Genomic DNA, 17,204 nt, shown 5'->3' with positions numbered 1-17,204 from the left:
ATGCTTTCCCTGACAACACATAATAAGGTTCTCCGTGCATTGAGTAACAGGACCTGAAGCCAAAGGCGTACCATCGACTGCTGATACATTTTCAGCTTCGTGCTTGTTCACACGAGGAAAACCCGCCCTAGTTGCCAAGTCGATATCCATATAATTCCCAACTGCTCCACAATCGATGTAGGCTTGCAAAGTCTGCATTCTGGTGGGCTGTTTCGTACTGGATAAGGTAATGGGAAAAACAAAATGTGAGGTCACCAACCCTTTCTCCATGCTCGACAAGTTGACCTCTACACTTGTCGGGCACTGGAGTTTTCCGAATCCGAGTCCTTCTTGTCTGGGTTAACACCTCCAATAGGCTTCCTGGAAGGTTTAATAGAACACTCCTTGAGAAAATGACCAGCTTTACCACAATAAAGACACAGCTGTTGTTGGCGTCTCTTGTCTCTTTCAGCTTGTGATATCGGTCCTCTGATGGCTCCCAACTGCATGGGTTCAACGGAACTCTCTGAACTGGTTCTCAACTGATTTTCCTTGGGGCGCACAAAATAAGTTCTGTTTTCTGAACGAGAGCGATCCATTCTTCTGTCTTGCAATCTTTGGTCAAGTTGTACCGTTAGATCAATGAATTCTGCAATTCCTTCTGGAGGATTCACCACCTGAGCCAGGACGTCCTTCAATTCATTACGTAATCCTCTCTGAAATATGGTGGTTCTTTTTTCTGTGGGCCAATTTGTTTCTGCCACCAATCTGTTGAAAGTTGCTACATATGCCAACAATTCCTGGTTGCCTTGGCGAAGTGAAAGCAACTCATTATCCAGAGCCTGACCCTGAGCATGACGTGCAAACAATTTCTCCATCTCCTTATGAAAATCTGCAAGATTTCTCAAAATCGGATCATCCCTATTTACTAACGGGATTGACCAATCAGCTGCATAACCACCCAAATAGGATAATATAAACGCTACCTTGGCCTGATCAGAAGGAAATACCCCGGGGCGGCAGAGGAAATGAAGCTGGCATTGGTTGAGAAAAACCGCAAACTTCTTAGGATCTCCTAGAAAGCGTTCAGGAGGAGCTAATGGGATATTGCCGGGAACAATTACCTGAACCGGTGAGGGAGGCGTGACTGAAACGGGGGCAGAAACACTGGCAGAAGGCAAGGGAGTTTGACCCGCTTGGGCTTGCAACATCTGACGAGCTAACTCCTCAGTGCGATCCCGGTTAACAATTAATTCTCTCCGGAGAGCACTGGTTTCTGAGCGGGCTGCATGGACCTCAGCCCTTAGTTCTCCCAATAACTGAGCCAACTGGTCTACTTCTGGAGTTTCCATAATGTCCAGGCAGAGTATTTTTCAAAGTGGCTTTGCGTTCTGTAACGCTCACCTGAAAACTCTGCGGGAACCTTCTGGAACTCCAACTGACTTCTACCTTCCTGGGAACTAGACACTGAATTTCTGTGGAGAAAATAACAATTTTCCCTTCCTTAGTTTTCTCGCGTAAAACTGAAAGTCAAAACTGGTAATCTGGGGCCAGCAAATATCTCACCTTGGGATTTAATTTGTTGAGCTCTCCATCCTGTTCTATACAGGGGCGCAAGTCCTGAAGAATGGGATACTGGATAATAGTTTCTTTAGAAAGGGACTAAAATGGCACTAAACAAATGACAGAACCCCTATGCTACTTGGACCTAAAGGGGGCATAAGCTGAGGTGTGATGCAAGTGTAGAATGACAGAAAAAACTACCTCACTACACTACGGGACGGTAATGGAAAAACACCTTATTACAGAGCGTAATATGAACCTTAGTGTGACCAAAATTATCTGACTAGAAATTCAGCTTCCAAGACAAAACTCCACAGGAAAGGGCGCGAACCCGCTACAAACAACGTAATATCCTGAAAATGCGTGAGGAATCCAAATAACATTTATACACTATTTCAATGTATCAGATAAGGCAACACAAACGGAGCAATTGCATTTGCACTTAATAGGTGTACTTGCGTGAGAGAAAACTGCTACGAACTGAGAGATGAGGAGACCGCTATGACAGGACTGAGCCGGGGACGGCAGTAACTGGAAAAACACAGGAAGGGAGCTGATAACTAATTAAAGTTACTCAAGGAATGAATGGAATAAACTGTGGACAAGGTCTATTGAGCGGTGACAGGGAACGGAGGTACGCGGCGAGCGTTCAGTCTGAACTCAGACAAACGACGCGAAGCGCGAGCCTCCTGAGGGGCGGGGCTTAAATAGCTGGCACATGAAAACAACTAGACCCGCTAACTAACTGACCCATAGGCACCACCTAGCGGCCATTAATGAAACTCAACTAACCCGTGGTCATGACAGTATCCTACTCCCTAAAAGCTCTAGACATTTGTTAATATTCCCCTCTGGCCCGGTAGACCATACTTCACTAAATTACATGGAATACTTGCGCAATTCCTATGACATGCCGGGGAAGTCCGGAAAAAGTGGGTAGATTTGACTCATCCATATTCTGCGGGAGGACTGATAGCTCCACATCTTGAATTATACTGGCTGGTTGCCCAGGCCCAATTTGCATCCTATTGGTATGGTGAGGACCCTCCCCCGCCTCATGTGAAGCTGGAGAGCCTAGCATTAGGGAGGACTGACCTCCGGACACTGGTCCTAGAGGAGAAATATATTAGGACCGCCCCTACAACCCAGTTAAGAACACCTTGACGGCGTGGCGTTCAATTTTCTCAAAAACTGGGGCCAAACACCCATACTATGGAAATTCCCCGGGTTGGTTCCCACGTGGGACAAGACACTGAGCTACCGCTGGGAGGGCCTGGGTTATCGAACTCTGGCCGACCTGTTTCCGAACGGCTCTTCATCACTCCACATACCAGCCTACCGGGCCATGAGGGCTCGGCTATGGAGCAAATGCTGTATTACAGAATTTGAGCTGCGGTCACTGAACAGTGGCCAGATTAACTCAGGGAACCCCCTGAAAATGCTGAGCTGTCATTCATTGCAAACTCCACAAACTGCCATGGTCGCCTATCCACCTTTATAGGATGATATATTAATAAAACACCCAGGAACGTACCTGCAAGCAGGTCACAGTGGGCAGTCAGTCTAAATGTGAAGCTGTCTGACTCGCAATAGAGAAACATGTGCGAACATACACGTAATGTATCCCTGAATTCTAGATTTAGGGTCATGCAATTTAAATTGTTGGATAAACTTTACTACGTGCCCGGGAAACTGGGTAAAATGCTTAACTCTGAAGACCAACTTTGTCTGAGATGCTTTACACGTGGGGCCGATCACATTCACATGTTCTGGAGCAGCTCCTCTCTAGTCAGATTTTGGGAATCAGCCCTGAAGACATTGTCGGACACCCTGGGGGTTACGCTCGATCGTACCCCCTGGGTGAATTGTTTGGTCTTCACCTCCGTCCAAACGCCTCACACCTTTTGTTAGCATGAGGTGCATGATTGCCAAAAGATGCATACTGTTCAAATGGAAAGACAAGAACCCTCCAACTGCCAAGACATGGCTTGTTGACCTTACATGGGCTCAGAACTGCGAGGAGGCCTACATCGATACACTCTCCAGCACCTCCAGACCTAAAGACACATGGGCAGAGTTCCGATGATACTTAGGTGCCCGCGGCTAAGTCTAATCATCTGGCAGTCTTGCTGAATCACCTCCATTCCTCTCTATCCCTTATCTGCAGCCACTGTGATTTTGTATCATTCAACCCGCTGTTTGAATGCTATTTTCATCAATTAAATGTTGAGTTTCTCCACATTTGTATGCTCCTATGTGGTCTCACTGATGCCTGTTCCCCTTCGCCTGTTGTTTCTCATTGTACCTGGCAAGAGTAAATTAATAAAACAACATTTTTTGAAAGAATTGTAGTGGGAGACTCATGGAAACGATCAAGGTTAATCCGATTTTTCTGGGGTACATAGGTTCTATTCCCCTTTGGATTATCTCTTCATGGGATGAGTGCATTTTCATACTTTCGGATACAGATTACTTGGGGAGGATCCTTTGGGACCACTCGCCCTTAGTGACAATTATAAGAGGGGTGCGGCGAACATCATCAGTGCATTAATGGCAACTGTCATTTGGGGGCCTAGATGATGGAGAATTTAGGGAGACCATGAGGGAAGAGATATCAAGGTGCTTTGAGATTAATGAGGGTTTGGTGGAAAACTGGGGGACTCTGTGGGAAGCTTTCAAGGTTACAATTAGATGGGCGTGTATATCCAAGTTAACAGGGGTTAGGAGGGACCTAGGGGATAAATTGCAGACATTAGAAGAGGGGATATCCACCGTGGAAAAGGAAGTGGGAGCGGGGCAGGGGAAAGATAGGGAACTAGCAGAAGCCCTGGCTTCCCAACAGGAGATGCAAGACACACTTTCTAAATTTGATTGGAGCCAGAGAGATGTACGAATACATGGGTAAGGGGATAAGGCGGGGAGACTATTAGCCTGGTTGATTCGGCCGGAGCAATCCCAACATACTATAACTCAGATCAGATGAGAGTCTAGGGAAATAGTCACCAATCAGGTGGGAATTAACACAAACTTCCAACACTTTTACTGATCCCTATACACAAGCAAAGGCATCAAGACACAAGAGAACTCTTAGATCTGGTACAATTGCCGGTTCGGACTGGGGACGATAGAAGGGCGTTGGCTAAACCCATTGAAGAATCTGAAATATATGGGTCATTGCGGTCAATGAACAAAGGTAAATCCCCGGGTAGTGATGGGTTCCAGTAGAATTCTACTGTAAATATGAGGAACGTCTCATACCCTGACTTAAGAAAGTATATGATGAGGCTTTCGAGACAGGGATTCTCCCAGACTCAGTGCGGGAAGCGGACATAACAGTCCTTTTGAAAGAACACAGAGACCCCCTCGACTGCGCATCCAATCGGGCAATCTCATTATTGAATATTGACACGAAAATTCTGGGAAAGGTTCTGGCTAATCGATTATTTGGGGTGACCCCACGACTGGAGCACCCGTATCAGTGTGGATTAATTGGAAGACAGAGCACCACAATTAATCTTCATCGACGACAACATGTAATGAACCAGGTTCGGGATTCAGAGGAGGACATGGCATTGGCGGACATGGCATTGGCTTCCTTCGATGCCATGAAGGCCTTTGACTCTGTGGAGTGGGCATGGTTGCTCCGAGCATTAGAGGCTTATGAATTTGGGGAAAACATCTGTTGATGGCTACGGCTATTCTATAAAGCGCCAGTGGCAAAGGTAAAGACAAATGACTGGGTGTCAGAGCATTGGACTTTGAGTAGGGGGACACGGCAGGAATGCCCCGTCTCCCCATTATTGTTTGCGTTGGTGTTGGAACCATTAGCAAGGTATATTTGGAAAGAACTGGGGGATGCAGGCATAATGGCAGAAGGGGTGAGACATATAGCTTCTCTATATGCCGATGATTTGTTGTTGTATGTTGGGGACCCACTGGAGAATCTACCAACCCTAATAGAACAACTTTCAGAAGCTATCCGACTTCCGCATCAATACAGAAAAGTCGTTATTATTCCCCATTGGAGGGCTCTGCAACCGAGACACTGTTGAACTTCCAGATTGGGGACTCAGATGGGAGGGAGAATTGTTTAGATACCTGGGCATCCAGATTTTTCACAAAATGGAGGATACATTTGTATATAACATGGGAAGGGCTTTATCGGGGATAATAGAATCGACTGATATCACTGATGGGGAGGTTAGCATTATGCAAAATGGCCATCCTGCCATGGTCCTATATTATTTTACTAATATCCCATACATCATCAAGAAGGTTTTCCTTAAGATGCTGGATGAAAGGATAGGAGAGTTGCTATGGGACACAGGGAGAAGTGTTTCACTAGTGACCCTACGGCGGCCATGAAGCAAAGGAGGTCTTAACTTGCCAAATTATGAGTGGTACTTCATGGCGGCTCAATTACAATCGGTACTGATATGGGCGGATACCAGGGGGGAATTGCTGACGAGCTTGCTGGGGAGCCTACTACCCCAACAGGGAGTAGAGGAACTATTGTGGGGCACAGTTGGGGGGAGGGGGCCACAAATGTATTTGAGGTAGTACGAGAGGTCTGGAATAAACTTTTGAGGAAGATACAGGTGCCAGGGCTTTATAGCGCAGACTTACAATGGGGTGCAGATTTGTGACTTTGGTCAGCAATTCGATGAATGGGGTTCTCAGGCTGGATGGAGAAGGGATGTAGCTCAGTGGGGACCCTATTTGTGGGGGGACAATTGCTGTCGCTTGAGGAATGGAGAGGGCAATATGGGATTTCTATTGGACAGTTCCTGGCTTACGGGGCAGTGATTAAATGCTTAGCCAAAATGGGGACAGACAAGCAAAAAGAACCGGCTACTAACCAAATTTATCAGGGAATACGAGGGCAGTTTCCTCTGGAGGACTTAACAGTCAAGGCCAAATGGGAAACGGATGCAGGAGACCAGATCTTGGAGGCAGATTGGGGTGCAAATTTGGAACAGGTCCAAAAAGTGTCAAACAATGCTAGATTTCAACTTATACAGTTCAATGTCCTCCACACGGTGTATGGGACCCCCGAAAGATTACACGCGATGAACAACACCTTGAGCAGGGACTGGCCGAGATGTGGGACCGGCTTCGCAGGGATCTGGCACATGATGTGGGGGTGCCCGGTGATTGCACGCTACTGGCAAGCTGTTATGTCAAAGATTGATGAACTGCTGGGTTCCAGCTTTGAAAACAACCCGAGGGTTGTCTATGGGGACTGCTACCGTGTGAGAAGAGCCCCAAAGTGAGGAAATGACTAGCCCAGTTTATGCTAATACTAGCAAAAAGGAGGGGAGCCATAGCCTGGAAGAAACCCCAGGGCCCGTCTTTGGAACAATAAATGGGAGATATCTGCAGATGGGGAATGGCAGAGTTAGATATTCTACAGCAAGCCAGAGACCCGAAATTAGAGGAAGGGGTGATAATGGACTGGAGCCAACTGCTGAGTGAATTGCACTTCTCAACAGATCTGAAACCCCCTTGAACATCAGAGGTGGGGCGAATAAAGTCTGAGGATTGGAATATTAGTGGGGAAAGAGAAATGAGGAAAGGAAATGATAGAAACGTTGAACCCATGTGCCGGATGTACATGATCGCTAACACACTGTACTTTCTCAATCGAGACCACAAGACCAGTTTATGTAAACTTCAAAGTTGCAATGTGATTCTTATGTATAAAAAAAATGATGAATAAGCAGATGTTTTTTTTAAAAAGACTAAGGACCTTTTTTTTCCAAGCACCTGGCGCCACGGAAACACTGGGGGACTACGACCCTGGTGTTCCTGGAAGTCAGGCACCGGTAAAATGTAAAGCCCCATTCCCACTTGAGTCTGATAGGACTCAATGGGAATGGGGATAACGGAAGCACCGGCACAGTTAATAATGGTGCCGGTGCTTCCTGGAAAGACCTGACGGGCGGGGCGGCAGCCGCCCGCAGCCTCGCAGTGTGCCGGCCCCATTGTGGGTTTACCGGCACCGTTGTTACCTGACCAGCATGCTCGTAATGAGGCCCTAAGTCTCAGGATTGGTGAGAGTGATCAGAAGCCCACAATGAGCACGCACAGAAAAACTCCACAGATTACCCTTAGACAAATGTATATCAAAAATACATTTATTGTAGGCCTTTATAACAAAACACAATTAAACCACAGTATCAAGAAAACAGTTACCACACACGCTTATTCACAATGTAACATATATACAAAATACGTTTTGCCTAATGCTGATGAAAGGGGAGAAAATAACCACAACCTGCAACAGAAAGGGGTAAGTTCAACACAGATAACGTATTAGGCAATTCTTCGTAGTCAATCCCTAACTTATGTAGTCCAGCCCTAAGAAGTGAGGAGCCTCACGCTCAAAGTACAGCAGTGCATTAACAATGCGCGGACATGCGTAAAGCGAAAAGCGGGTTCTCTTCAGGGAGCTGTGGCTGTTCAGGAAGGGGGTTGAGGTGATGAAGAATAAAGTCCTACTCCTTGAGGAGGGTCTACCCTTGCGCATAGAGCGACTTTCAGAGTTCAGGAATAGCTGGGTTGTGCAGGCTAGCCCAGCCAAGGTGAGTATCTTTTAAGGGATTCTCATGCATAAAAACAGGTGGATGTGCCAGAGGGCCACCGGTAAGTGATGAAAGTACTCACCGACCCTCGACACAGTTTGCACCAAACTTTGCCCGCCTAGTCCACTTCGCTAGTAGGTTTCACCCCTGCAGTTACAGGACGCTCCAGCTCTCAGCGGCGGCGGGATGGGACGATTGTCTGTGGCAGGACAATAGTCTTTTCTCAGCTCTCGAAGAAAGATAAAGGATCGGTTTGGTGCAGCACGTCTCAGGACACAGTGGGGCAGGTCTGCAGGCACTTACAGCGACAGTCGCCTCAGCGGGGCGACACAGGGACGACAAATGCTTGTGGTGTGGTGCACTTTCATAAATCACGGACCAGAGGAGCTAGGGCAAGGAGTTTTGGCGAGAGAAGGCCCAGGACCACAAGTAAGCGATTCTCAAAGTCTTGAGTCTCGACTCGGGACGGCTGCGTTCCTGTGCGGTACCCTGGGTTCGAGCTGGACAGTTCACTGGATGGACCAAGAACACTTCTGAAGGGGCTCTTTGTGAGGGTAAGCAGAGGGTGCCGAGAGTAGTTGTTCCCACTGCTCCAAAGGGGCAAAACGCCCTTGTAGGCCTTCTTGACATGATACAAAAGCAAGGGTCTGACGGGACAACAGCTGTGTCATCGTGTCAAACCTTCCAAGCACGTCACCGGCAGTTCCTAGAGTCTGCTCTTTCGTTTAGGATACTTGGCTTCTTCTGTAGTTCGGTGTGAACTTCAGTTGATTGACATGGAATGGATGCAGAGCCCTGTCTCTTATCCAAGATTTGTGTTGCGCTCAAATCTGAGATAGACAATGGAAGATCTGCTCTCTTGCAGGCACGCCAGGCGTGGGCCAATCATAGCCCATGGTGGTTCCAGTCATTCAAGCATGCCAGACATACCGGCACCAGTTATGTGCATTGGGACCAGACAGTTCCAACCCTCTTCCTGGGCACTAGCACACGTGACATGCAGGAGCCCGCGAAAGATTTGGTTTTTGCAGGAGGCTGCATGCCCAAATAAGGAATACCCGGGTCTCTCGACCTGGCGAAAAACAAAGGGACTAAATGGCCAAAGGACAGAACAAAATACTTTATGGCACAGCCATTTTCTCACTGGCCACAGTCTTGGGTCAAACATGGTAAACTTTTAAAGTAAACTGCCGCTACCAGTTCATCCTAGGCACACTTGTACAAACACCAACAAATCCTTAGAGGCTGGCTATGGCCATAAAACAAAAGGACCCCTATTTGCGATACTGGAAGGCACTTGACACATATATAAAAAGTAAATGGCAACATAGTCGAAGATTAAGGGAAACATAGTTTCCCAGTACTGACAACCTGAAGGACATGTCAGTTTCCCCACAACAAATGAGTGAAAGCCCCGAGAAGTGCAGCTGAAGGCTGTGCGCCACTGGAAGAAGTCAGGTTAGGTAATCCAAACAAAAGCAAAACGTTTGGGGGGGTTCACAAATGGAGGGAAAATGGCATCTAAGGTAAATCTTTCCTAACAACCACGAATTTGGAATCGTTATTGTTCGAATGTTTAGCCTCTTAATGAAAAGTATCCACACAGAATTAGGAATACATGCTTTACTGCACAACGCCTCTCTCATTAGTCCGTTGTTTCTTATTTTGTCTCAACAACAGACAATGAGCCCCCGTTTACAGGGCAAGACTTCAGGACATTTGTGGAATACATGGGCTTCAAGCACCAATAAGTGACGCTGCTATGGCCCCAGGTCTATGGGACAATAGAGATTAATGGCAAATCTGAAGCAAGCATTACAAATAGCACACCGGAAGTAATGTTTGGGCGCAACCCGAACACGGATACCCCATGTCCCGAAGACCTCTGAAGCACATCAAGAAGATGAGAACACGAGGAGCAGAGATGAAGAGGCGAAAGAAAAGATGAAGAGGCATGCTGATGCAAAACAAAGAGCAAAGGAGTCCTATTTGGGGTTGGTTGATTTAGTATTAGTGAAACAACCACTAAACAACCACAACACTCAACAGCGGTTCATGAAGACCCCTTGGTGGTCACTCAGAAGAAAGGGTTGATGAAGGACATCACTTGGAGAAGGTGTTGGGAGAAGTCTGGACTCTGGAGAACCAGGATGAAAGACCACAGTGGAGAGGGCTCTCAGCTGTCGGATGTTTCTTATCACGGAGATCCTGTTGATTTGGAAAGTGACACCCATGAGAGTCCCACTAGGTGCAACTCGGAGGAACCACAAAGGGCACGAATGCGACCACATCAACTCATAAAGAAATGTGGTGAAGTGGACCATCAGTATAAAACAGGGGGAAGTTGTGATGTTCCTTGTTAATGGTCTGGGTGAATGTGAAGGTGCGGGGAGAGAGGAAAGGGAAATGAGGTGGGGCACAGGAGTAACATCAGAGAGCCCAAAAATAAGTATGCGTTACACCGCACTCCTGGCTGAGCGACCTCATTGAGTGGGGGGGCGCCGTGAGGGTTAACGAGAAGGGACACCCGTGGCGGTCCCACGGGTAGGCCCCTCCTACACAAATGACATATAAAAACGTAGTATTTTTTTATTGCATTTTAGAAAGATAGATAGGCGTGCAGCATATGTTCAAAGTGGTAAAAAAGATTAGAAATATTACTTTTAGAAATATAACGATATATTTGTTGTTGAAAGCCGCCTACATACACAATGCCAAAAAATCATCAGTGCAGGCATAGCCCAGTATTCTCTAGTTCACAGTCCCCAAAGAGCAGTGAGTGCAATATGATAGCCAGGAGCCTAGTCACCTGGAAAGAGAAAAGTTATAAATAAATAAGTTCTAGTACACTAGATATGAAAATGCCATGCGATATGAAAATGTGCAATAATTAGCCTGCAATCCCTCAGCAGGTGAAATAATGACAGGCTCTTTACAAAATACAAGCCAGAAAAAAGCAAAGTGATGTTTTCTACTACTTATTGCATGTCTTACCATTTTCATTGTAAAATATGTTTTCTAAAAATGCACTAAATGTGTACTTACAACAAATAAAAATATCATGTTGATGATCCTGACTTCGACAAAAAATCACGAATTGTGTGTTGCAAAGAATACTGGTAAGGGAGGTAGTGGAAAGTATTCATATAATATTCCTCGTTTGTGGCGCAGCTGCTTAATTTAGCTGGTGTGCTAGTTTTTTGTTGTTCGTTACATTAAATGCGCTAATCTAGTCGAAAGCCTCCAACGCACATGAGACTGTAGAGCCATTAGTGGTGGAGGTCTGGACCAACCAGGTCACCGCATTACAATGGGTGATGCCGGACTCAGCTGCGATGAGTGGAGAAGGGTGCCTATTGGACCGCACGGTGGCACTCATCATCCTTCACGTCCCGGAAGCGATACTCCTCCTACCTCCCAGTAGCAGTGACAGCAGAGGGAGACGGCAAGCGTTGCTTGGAGCCTGGCTGCTGCAGTACCAGAGTGTGCCCTCTGCAAACGCCCACTGCCGCGCCCCTACAACGGGCGCTTAGAGGTAAGGCAACACGAAGGCAGGGGGTTTTATTACAGTCGTAACAGGGGGTCAACCACGCTGACTCTTAGTTGTAGACGAGGGCGATGCACAATATGTACACCTTGCCACCAGAGACTGGGAATCAGCGGTTGGCGGATAATTGGTCGAGGCTCTGAACACCTACTCACCTCTGTAATGGAGATATGCCACCACCCCTTTTACCAGGCTCTGGGCATGCTGTTGGGCTAGTAATTTTATGTACATACTTGCTGTTAGTAAAAATGCATGATTCATTGTTTTTCACAGTGCTTCTTGGGAAACGGGGGGCAGCTTAGATGGCCAGTTTTTTAAAACTTTTTATGTACACAGGTTAAAATCCTTGTTCGTAACCCCTGACATCCATGGTTATGGCATAGGGTGATGTCCCAAAGACTCCAGGCAAAGACTGCGCGTTCATTGGGATACAACTGAACAGTTGTGGTATTTCCTTTTCTACATCATTAAAAGTTACCTATCATAAATAAAACTACTCTCCCTTTTGACTATTGCAAAAAGTGATTTGCTCTTAATCATATAATTAGTAAGCAAACAATTAGAGCCTATGTTAATGTTAAAGGATATTTGTACCGCGCATTATCACCACCGGAGTGGTCCCCTGGCCCTCTGACGGATCTGAAAGAAAGTGGGGTAGGTTAGGGGGTTTAATGGGACAAAGTTTGGAGAGGAGCAAGGGAGCTGTGATGTACTGTTGGCTGCTCCAGTTCGGTTAACGCTGTTCGCCGAGCTTTTTGGTGTGGTTTCTGGTCGGAGTCCGTTGTGTGCTGTTGTTTGAAGGTCTGTGTAGTATGTTTGTTGTTGTGGTGTGGTGAAGTGCATGCGGGTTGCTGTGGTTTAAGAGGTATGGTTGTGTTTAGTTGGGGTTTGAGAGGTGTGTGAAGATGGGTGAGGTTTTTAGTAGGGTCGGTTCTTAGAATTGTTGTCCGGAAAAGACGCACACTCCTGTTTGTGTGCCTTTCGAGATTTAGACAAAAATATCTTCCATACAGTGATCTAGATTCAGCATGATAAGGCTGTCTAACCTCTCTCCGTCCTTAGGTTGTGCTGTTTAGTCTTTACATTTCTATCTTTATTCTAACTCGGGCCAGCCCCTACATCCCAGTCTGTGGTTCATGCAAACTTGTCCATGCAGGATTATCTACTTGCGACCTGCACCCATACCCATCACTCTGTCTGAGTGGGTAAGGTTGGTAGTTGTGCCTGTTTGTGTCAGCCTTGTTGTTATTATTCTGTCCTGATTGGGTTGTCGCTTGTGGTTGGTTCCACCTAGCATTGTCTATCTTGTTTTCGTGGGAGTTTCCCCTTTGTTGGTTCTAGGTGTTGTCTGTACCGTCATGGTTTCTCTTAGCCTGTTCTTTACATTTCCTGTTTTTTTGTTTCAGTTGATTATGGTTCTGGGGTGTTGAAGAGCCAGGTTTTTAATAGTTTTCTGAATTTTAGTGGTCTTTGGTGTTTGTAATTGCTTTCGGGAGGTTGTTCCAGGTTTTTGCCGCCAGGTCGGACAAAGAGGAGCCCCCTAGTTTTTTCCTGGCGTAAGGCTTTGGTTCCAGGCGGATTTCATTGCTTGATCTGAGGAGTCGTGTTGGTTTGTAGATGGTTATCTTCTTTTGTAGGAATTCTGTCCGCTGATTGCCCTGTGTGTTATGCACATTGTTTTGAACGTAATACGTTGTTTAATTGGAAGCCAATGTAGCATTTCTAGTGCCGGTGTGATGCGGTCTCTTCTAGATAGTTTGAGGAGGAGTCTAGCTGCTGTGTTTTGGATGCATTGTAATTTCTTCAGGAGGTGTTCCGGCATCCCGAAGGTAGAGGCTGTTTGCGTAGTCGATTCTTGATATGAGGGCGACGATTGTCAGTGTTTTGTTTTTGTTGAGTAAAGGAGGAAGAAGCATTTCTTAATTATCGCATTTACTTGTGATTCTAAGGTTAGTGCATTGTCCATTAGGACTCCCAGGTTTTTGACTACCTTTGATGGTGTGGGCACGGTTCACAGTTCTATCGGCAATGGTATGTAGGTGCTGTTTTCTTGGTTTTTGGATATAATCATGATTTCTGTCTTTCCTGGGTTGATTTTTAGGTTGTTGGCGTTCATCCAGTCATAGATTTCTTTAAGACATTCTCCTAGAGTTGAGTGTTCTGCTTGTGATTCTTCGATTTTGTAGAGGATATGAGTGTCGTCTCTGTAGTTGTAGCATGTAAGATTGTATTTTTTGAAGATCTTGATTAGTGGGGTCTGGTAGATGTTAAAGTACAGTGGTGATAGTGAGGATCCTTGTGGTACTCCAGTCGTTAACTTGTGGAGTAGTTTTGAAGGGCTTAATCCATACAGTTTCTGATTTAACCCAGAGTACTGCTAAGTCTGTTATACCTATATCGTCTAATCTCTTGATGAGAGTGTCATGGCTTACTGTGTCGAATGATGCCGAGAGGTCGAGCAGAATCGGTGCTGAAGTTGTTTTGGAGTTGGCGTTTGTTTTTAGGTCATCCCAGATGGAAAGGAGTGCCGATTCTGTTCCATGTGGGCTTGTAGGAGTTTTGCTGGGTTGGGGATGTTTGAAATCGGTCTGTAGTTGGAAAGGTCTTCCACGTCGCTGCTTGTGTTCTTAAGAAGTGGGTTAATAAATGCTGATTTGAAGGATCGTAGTACGGTCCTTGTCGCAAGCAACTGATTCAAGAGTTTTCTGTAATATTCAAATGGCGTTCCTTGTGTGAGGATTGATTTGTAGATGTCTGGGGACAGGGATACATGGGCGAGCCTGCTTTCTTGCTATGTTTTACCAGCTTGACCAATGTCTCCACTGATATTTGCGGGATGTATTGGAGTTTGTGCTCTGGCTCCTCGTATCCGGTTGGTTGTGTGTTAGGGTTGATCGGTCTGTTTTGTATGATGTTGATTTTGTTTTTGTAATGTTGCTAGGTTGTTGCATAGTATCTGTGAAGGTATTGGAGTGCTGACGCAACCTGGTGGGTTTCCCATTTCGTTTCTGATGTTGAACATTTCTTTTTGTGTGTTGGTGGCTTTGGTGATTCTGTCGTCATGGTGCCTTTTCTTTGCCTTTTTCCTTCTTGTACTATTGGATTTGTCTGTGGAACTGAGTTTTCTTATCTTGGTCTTATTCTTTCCTCCCATTCTAGTTCCCGCTTCTTCTTTTTCATGGTGTCTAGTAGTGGGAGTGAACCATTTTGCCATTGCTCTTTTTCCTGAAGGGGTAAATGGTTTTTCTGGGGAGATGTTTTCGATTGTATCAGCATTGTATCAGTCTGGTGGTGTGCTTGCCAGATAGCGTGTGCCTGGTTCAATATGTGGTTAAGGTCGAGACAAACTATGTGTGGCTGTGGGGATGGTCTGATCGGGGTTATATAGATAGGGCAGCTCTAGTGCTATCGCAATGTGGCACACAGTAGATGTGACTCACAGCAATCTCCTAACGGTGTGACGCAGGCTAATATTCACAGTACTTTCCCAATGTAGCACAGGCTGATATTCACAGTACTATCCCAATGTGGCACTTTCTAGATGTGACTCAGGGCAACATTAACAATTCTTAAGGTTGCGCAGCACCATCCCAACGCAGCACAGGCTAACACTCTCAGTACTATCTCAATGTGGCACAGGCCTATATTCACAGTACTATTTCAATGTGGTACTCTCTAGATGTGACTCAAGGCAATGTTAACAATTCGCTCAGGGTGCGACGCAGGCTAATAATCACAGCCCCATCCCAGTGCGGCACAGGCCAACAATCACAGTACTTTCTCAGTGTGGCACTGGGTAATAATCGCAGTACTATCCCAATCATCTAGCCTAGTTTGATATGTGGCAGGGCTTCCGGGGTAGAGTGATTGCTCTACTCCCCACCCATGCCACACCTACCTTGATAGTCGCTGCTGGTTGACGGCTGGCCACTGGCTTTCCCTGCTGACACCTGTAGACACAATACAGAGTCTCTACTGTGGGAGCTGACCTTTGCCTAGGGGCCCTTAGCCTTGGGGCTGCCGGGCAGAGGGCTGCTCTGGGGGAAGCGATACGAGGCTCTACTGGTCAAACACACAGAGTAGGCGGGAGGGAAGAGGGACTTGACGCAATCAGGAAGCAGGAGCAGGTGGGGACAGGGCCGCGCTCGGTGCGCCAACAAGTACGGAAGGTGCAGATTAGGGGCCTGCAGGGTGGGAACTCACCTTACCGTGGACCAGCATAAGGGAAAGTGTGTTATGTGGCGGCGGGTAACGTTTACAATAAAATACAACCCGCACAGAGGTTTATTTTACTACCCCCCCCACGCCCAAAAAAAACTTCTTCCTCCACCTCATGTCATGTCTGGTTTCTTGTCCTGAACTGTAGTCCCTCCTACATATATGGAGGACTGTCTTGGGAAGGACATTATAACTCCAACCCCACCCTTTTTATTTACCCAACATATTCTTTATATTGAAGATAACGGATACAACAAAGAGGGGGCTACAATAACCAACACAAGCATATAGTCACATTGCCAATGAAGTGCTCCTGGCGATCTTATAGTCCTCATGGTAATAGAACGCTGCTAAATTGCATGCAGTAGTTTGGGTAGCAGGGAGCCTTAAGCAACTTGCAGATCCAGGTCTCGCCTCCCATCTTGGGTCAGTTTTTTTTTTGTACACCATCTGTGTCTCAGTGGCTTATATACCAACCCAACGGAACCGTTCTGCATATTCAAAGAATGGGGACCAAATGCTATTGAATTTACCCTGCTTCCCCAGGCGCACTGCTTCAATTTTTCTCCCCCGCAGCTGTCCCAGCATTTTACCCACCACATACTCGTAGCGGGTCCCTTGGGGTTATTCCAGAGGTGTGCTATGGTGATCGTCGCTGTGTAAGAAGGTGCGTAATTACCTCTGCCATAGGGCCTAGCAGGGGAAAAGCCCTGTCTCCTGTATTTCCCAGCAACACCATATCCCAGGGGATTGCCTACCCGGAAATCTGTTTAATTTGTGCCAACACCCCCTTCTAGAATCAGGCTGACTTCCTGCAAGACCACAGGAGGTGGAAAAGCGAGCCCGCCTCAAAGGATCCCCTCCACCACAGCGGGGACAGCAAAGGGTTGCTCCTGTGCAAGACTTCTGGCGTGATATACCACCTTCCCTGCTCCTTCTCTATTTGTGATGCATCTGGACCTTCTGAACGTCCAGGCCCGAATCCGGCTCCACTCCTCTGCCCCAGGTCCCTTTACCACCTGGTCGTAAAGCTTTCCTTCTTAGAGGGGTCTAACCTATGCAGTAGCTTGTAGAGGGTTGAAACCTTGCCCCTAGGTGCGATGGTCATTAGTGTGAGTTCTAAAGCGTTAAGTTCTCTGCTGCCGTTCTTTTCTGTGAGATGGTGCGACATCCAGTGCCAGAGTTGAGCATACTTAAATCTCTCTTCCTCTGGGATCTAAAACTTAACTTTGCACTCCTCGAAGCACTGGGGGGGTTACCATTGCTAAAGAAATCTTTCAGCTGAGATAAGCAATCCTCCTGCCATCTGTGGA

At 46.6% G+C, this 17,204-nt stretch overlaps 1 protein-coding gene across 2 annotated transcripts in view; it reads left to right on the top strand.

Moving 5' to 3' along the window:
- Positions 1-11,476: 11,476 nt before the first annotated feature.
- The window catches only part of MIGA1 (mitoguardin 1), a 1,504,768-nt gene continuing 1,499,040 nt past the window's right edge, over positions 11,477-17,204 (top strand). Inside the window, exon 1 of one of the 2 annotated variants that reach the window (XM_069641662.1) lies at positions 11,477-11,661. The gene's annotated coding sequence lies outside the window, so the exon portion shown is untranslated. The remainder of the gene's footprint in view (positions 11,662-17,204) is intronic. The other variant, XM_069641663.1, reaches the window with a different exon arrangement.

The sequence above is a fragment of the Ambystoma mexicanum genome, chromosome 1q, assembly GCF_040938575.1.
Source record: "Ambystoma mexicanum isolate Mex_15411 chromosome 1q, UKY_AmexF1_1, whole genome shotgun sequence".
NCBI lineage: Eukaryota > Metazoa > Chordata > Amphibia > Caudata > Ambystomatidae > Ambystoma > Ambystoma mexicanum.
This window is presented reverse-complemented; position numbering and strand designations above follow the sequence as displayed.